At 49.0% G+C, this 5,298-nt stretch overlaps 1 non-coding gene across 1 annotated transcript; it reads left to right on the top strand.

Moving 5' to 3' along the window:
• Window positions 1-4,670: 4,670 nt before the first annotated feature.
• LOC137505720 (U2 spliceosomal RNA) lies at window positions 4,671-4,861 on the top strand. The gene has a single exon (XR_011020317.1). It is a non-coding gene; the product is annotated as a U2 spliceosomal RNA (small nuclear RNA).
• Window positions 4,862-5,298: the final 437 nt, after the last annotated feature.

The raw sequence follows: 5,298 nt of genomic DNA, 5'->3' as shown, positions 1-5,298 counted from the left end.
TTCCCCCGCTTGTGTCCCCGCAGAATGATGCCACTGATGTGTCAGTGTCCCAGCCTGTCCCCCCGCAGAGTGATGCAGCCGGAGCGGCGGCGGCGCCTCCCCGTGAAGTACCCAGCTCTGCTAATGATCAGCTGGTGGCCGGGGAGAAGCCGTGTGTGGCCTCTGGCACGGAGAAGAATGTTCCCCCCGAGAGATGTGAGCAGCTGGGAACAGCTGCAGAAGAGCGGGGAGGAGGAGAAGTGCCCGGAGAAGGATCTGCCCCGAGTGAGGAGGTGCCGAACAGCCCATCTGACACGCAGCTGCTGCGTGGGCTGGAGGGCACTTGTAGTCCGCCGGGCTCTGATGTGCTGGCTGAGCCTAGTAGTGCCGCTCTCAGCGGCGAACAATGCAGAGGGGCGGGCAGCGCTGACTCCGCCCACCAAACGGAAATACCCAATCCGGAGCCTGTGCAGAAGGAGCCAGGCGGAAATCTGCCTGGCAACAGCAGTGTCAGCGCAGGAACGGCCAATCAGGCTGAAGAGAAAGGTCACGTCATGCCCTGTGCTGGGAGAAGAGAGGGGAAAACAGCTGTTCCCGCTTCTGCACAGTCCGTGCAGCTGTGCGCGGGAGATTCCCCCAACGGCTCTGACAATTTGAATTCTGGAGGGAAAGAGGAGCTGAGTGACAGCTCAGACTCCTCTGACAACGACCGATCCTCCATGATAACAGTGAGATCACAGGACCCCCTGGATATAGGCATTGATCCTAACAATGCAGAGGGGGATGTCAGGAGAGGAGAGAATAATGACAGTGATTCCCTGCCTTGTTACCAGATACCACCGGATAGCAGCGGGGATTCGGACTTTAATCCTGGAAGCAGGAAAAAGGCTAGGAGGGAGGAGGAGAGCTCAGATGAGGATTCCAGGATGGAGATTGCTGACTCCCCTGCATCCAATATGTCGCAGGGCTGGGGGGAGGAGCCTGAGAGGAAGGTGGAGCATAGAGCCAGTGGATCTGTTCTTTCCCGGATGGTAGAGGGGGAGGAGGGGGAGAGCAGAGAACGCTGGAATTTGGTGGAGAGTAAAAAAAGTAAGGGGAAGAAGAGGAACAAGACTGCGCAGAGTGCCACGCCACTGAGGTCAAGTGAGAGACTCCAAAAGAGGCAGTAATGGAAGGCACATTTTCGGTAATCCACTCTCTTTTCCTGGTGATGGGTTTATCTCTCTTGACAGTTAACATAAGGGGCATCGGCTCCTTATACCGCCGGGCTGCGGTCCTGCAGGACTTGGAGAAATTTAAAGTTGACATTTTTTGTCTGCAGGAGTGTGCGTTGGCAGCGGTGCCTGGCTCTGGTGAGTGGACGCGGGGCAATGCCATCTGGTCTCCAGCTTGCCAGAGCAAGAATGAGGGGGTCGGGATATTAATCAATAATGCCGGTAGATCCGTGAAAGAGGTGGAGGTGGTTATACCGGGGAGGTTATTGATGGTGGAGTTCGAACTCAGGGACTCCCGGTACCGCTTGTTTAACTGCTATGCTCCTGTGGACAAAAAAGAGAGGGAAACATTTTTAGAGACGTTAAGAGTGTATCTCCCTGGCCGGATTAAGACCATTGTGGCCGGAGATCTTAATTGTATCAGAGCGGTTGAGGATAGAGTGGGGTTAGCCGATTCAAAATTGGATATGATTAGTGGGGTCCTCAACCACATTGTTAGGGATTATGGCCTGCAGGATGCGGCTCTGGTGGCTGTCAACGGAGATAAAGACTTTACCTTCTTCTCCGACAAGGGCACTATTAAATCACGCATTGACTTTGTTTTCCTTTCTAGGTTTATAGTGGTCGAGTCTATTTCTTATCACCCTAACACCTTTTCAGATCACGTCGCCGTCTTGGTTTCCTTGGAGGAGCAGGCGAGAGTGACGTTTGGTAGAGGGGTGTGGAAGCTGAATGTGAGTTTAATGGATGAACCTGAGTGTAATGAAAGGTTTCAGGTGGAGTGTGCGAGATGGATCTGGAAGAGGAAGTTTTTTGTAAATGGGCTAGAATGGTGGGATTGGTTCAAACGAAAGGTGGCGGTGTTCTTTAAGAGGTTTGCGTATGAAAAGTGTCAGGAGTGAAAGGAGGAGGAGGAAAGGTGGTGTGCAAGAATACAGTATTTGTTGAGACTGAGAGAGTGGGGTGAGGAGGTGGAGTTGGAGGAAGCGAGAGAGCAGAAGAAGCGTTTGTTGATAGAGAGGGGTAAAAAAGTGATTTTTTTTGGCGAAAGTGCGTGACATGGAGGAGGGAGAGTCGTGTTCCCGGGTCTTTTTTAAACGTGCCTGTACGGGAAAAGGGACAGTGCAGTCAGTGATGTCTGGTGACAGAGAGGTGGTGGGTGATGAGGTGGTGGATGAGGTACGGAAGTTTTATGCGGACTTGTATGGAAAGGATCTGGGAGCATCTGAGGCTGAAATGGAGGAGTACTGTGAGGTGCTGGATGAAGGTTTGTCTGAAGCGGATGTGCAGCAATTGGAGGGCGCAGTTTGCATGGAGGAGGTCTGGGCGACGGTGAGTGCCATGCAGACTGGGTAGACCCCTGGAAAGGATGGTCTTCCGGTCGAATTTTACAAGTGGGCCTGGCCAACGATCGGGAAGTACGTGGTAGAGGTGATCCAGGAGATTTTTTCTTCTGGAAAATTGGCGCAGTCGATGAAGGAGGGCGTCATTACCTTGATCCACAAGAAGGGGGATAGGCGTGACATCAGGAACTGGCGGCCAATTTCGCTATTGAATGTCGACTATAAGTTGGCGGCGAAGTTGGTTGCTGGTAGATTAAGGAATGTGATATCCTGCATGATCGGTGAGAGTCAAACGTGTGCGGTTCCGGGTCGGCGAAGCTCAGATAACCTTGTGTTACTGAGAGATATGATTTATCATGCCAAAAATAACAATATGCCGATTATCGTCGAGGGGATTGATTTGGAGAAGGCGTTTGACAGGGTGTCGCATTCCTTTCTCTTCAAGGTAATGACGAGGATGGGCGTACCGGGTGGACTATTGAGGGTCATCAAGAGCTTCTACTGCGAAGCGTCGAGCCAGGTAGTGGTGAACGGGCACCTTTCCAAGGCTTTTCCGGTTCTGTCTGGTGTCAGACAGGGGTGTCCGTTGTCGCCTTTGGCCTTTATCTGTGTGATGGAGCCTCTGTTGCTGCATATTCAGAATGATAAGGTGGTGAAAGGTTTTGTTGTACCTGGGAGTGGTAGAAGTCAGGTGAAGTGTTTGGCGTACATGGATGATGTATCTTTGATTGGGAGTACGCAAGCAGATGTGGACAGAATGAATCTGCATGTGAGAATCTTTTGTGGTGTTGCGGGAATGGCTGTGAACTGGGGTAAAACCCAGTTGGCGTCACTAGGGAAAGTGGTACCGGTGAATGTGAGTAATGTGGTGGTGGGTGAGGAAGTGAAAGTATTAGGGATAGTGTTTGATTCTGCGCTGAAAGGAGAAAGGACGCTAGGGAGTGTGAAAGAGAGTGTTGAAAGAAAGCTGAATGTATGGAGGTTGAGAAAGTTGTCGTTTACAGGCAAAGTATTGGTGGTGAAGGCAGTGATCCTGCCTTTGTTGTTGTATTTTTGTTTGGTTTTTCCCCCTGGCAAAAGGTGGATTCAGACTGTTCAGAGAATGTTGTTCGTGTTTTTCTGGGGATCCAAGATGGAGAAGGTGGCACGGGTGACGGTTTACAAGAGTGTGGTGCTGGGTGGTTAGGATTTTCCTGATATAGAAGTCTATCTTTCTATGCACTATCTGGTGTACACGCAGAAGGTTTTGAAAGCAGGTGGGAGGGTTGCAGACTTGGTGAGGTATCTAGGTGGTTGGGTATTCACCAGATTAGGGTGGATCACAAAAGACTTGAAAAGGCCGATGGCTTTCTCCTCTGCCCCCTTTTATGAGAAAGTGAAGGGGATATATGATAAAATGGAGCTAAGTATCGCTGGAGTAAAAGATTATGATAAGACCTTCTTAAAAAAATGGACAAAAAGAAAAGAAGTGGTCACATATGTGAAAGGTTGTACAAGTACTCAGTCGGAAACTTTATGGAAAAAGATGATGTGGAAGGGCCTAACAAACAGGCAAAAAGATATTGTGTGGATATCATGGACTGCGGGTTTGCCAACAAGGGTCTTTTGTAAAAATAGAGGACTCTGTGGAACAGAAAGGTGCCCGCGAAGTAGATGCGGAGGGACGGAAGAGGTGCACCATGTGTTTTGGGAATGTTTTTTTGCTAGAGGGGTGTGTGGCAAGCTGAGGGAGATGTTCAGGCTGGTGGTGGGGGGTGCTGGGCTCACTTTTGAGAAGGTGATGGGAGGAATGGCACTGGGTGACAAGGAAAGGGACAGGAAGAGCTGGGTGATGTGTTCAGTATTGAAGGAGGTGCTATGGGACACCAGGAATTTTTTGGTTTTTCAAAAGAAAGAAGTTGAAGTGGAGGAGGTGTGCAAATGGTTTTTGGCAAGATTATTCATTACTTTTTTGTTTGATAAAAAAAGGTGGGGAGAGGAGAGGGCGCAAAAAGAGTGGAAGCAGGATAAGTGGAACACGACTATTTAAAAAATTGATTAAGTAAATTGGGCGCTGCCGCATGATGATTTTAAGTCATATATTGTCTGATGGAGGACATGTAAATGGAATCCGTGTGACGACTGATTTTATGTGATTTTATTTCTGAGGCAAAAAAACAAAAAAAACAAAAACCTGTTCTTATCAGTTTAATATCTGATACGTCCCCTATCTGGGGACCATATATTAAATGGATTTTTGGAACAGGGAGATGGAAGAAGAGCTTGCTCTGTCCACTCCGCGCATCGACCTGGTATTGCAGTACCTCCAGGACCGGTGCACTACTCTCTCTAACTAGTGTCAAAAAACAGAGCGAAACTACTCAAATACCCGGCTGACTAACTAAGTTAGTGTATGGAAGTGTAGTGGAGAAATGAAGTGTCCCTCTGCAAAGTGAATTTCCCACTAGCAAGTGCTGTGTTGTCCACCCTGCTGTGCGCTCTATGTCTGTCTGTGCTGCTACTGCTGGGTGCAGGATAGAGTTGAAATCCTCAATAAAAACATTGTTTTAAGTTGTGTCTGCTTCCTTTGTGCATCTGTGTCAATTATTAAAGGATACCACAACTGACAGGTGGCGTAATGAGATAGACATGGGTATGTACAGTGCCTAGCACACAGATAACTATGCTGTGTTCCTTTTTTTCTTTCTCTGCCTGAAAGAGGTAAATATCAGGTATGTAAGTGGCTGACTCAGTCCTGACTCAGACAGGAAGTGACTACAGTG

The sequence above is a fragment of the Hyperolius riggenbachi genome, chromosome 4, assembly GCF_040937935.1.
Source record: "Hyperolius riggenbachi isolate aHypRig1 chromosome 4, aHypRig1.pri, whole genome shotgun sequence".
NCBI classification, from domain to species: Eukaryota; Metazoa; Chordata; class Amphibia; order Anura; family Hyperoliidae; genus Hyperolius; species Hyperolius riggenbachi.
Note: the sequence above shows the minus strand (reverse complement) of the source record. Positions and strands in the feature narration are given on the sequence as shown.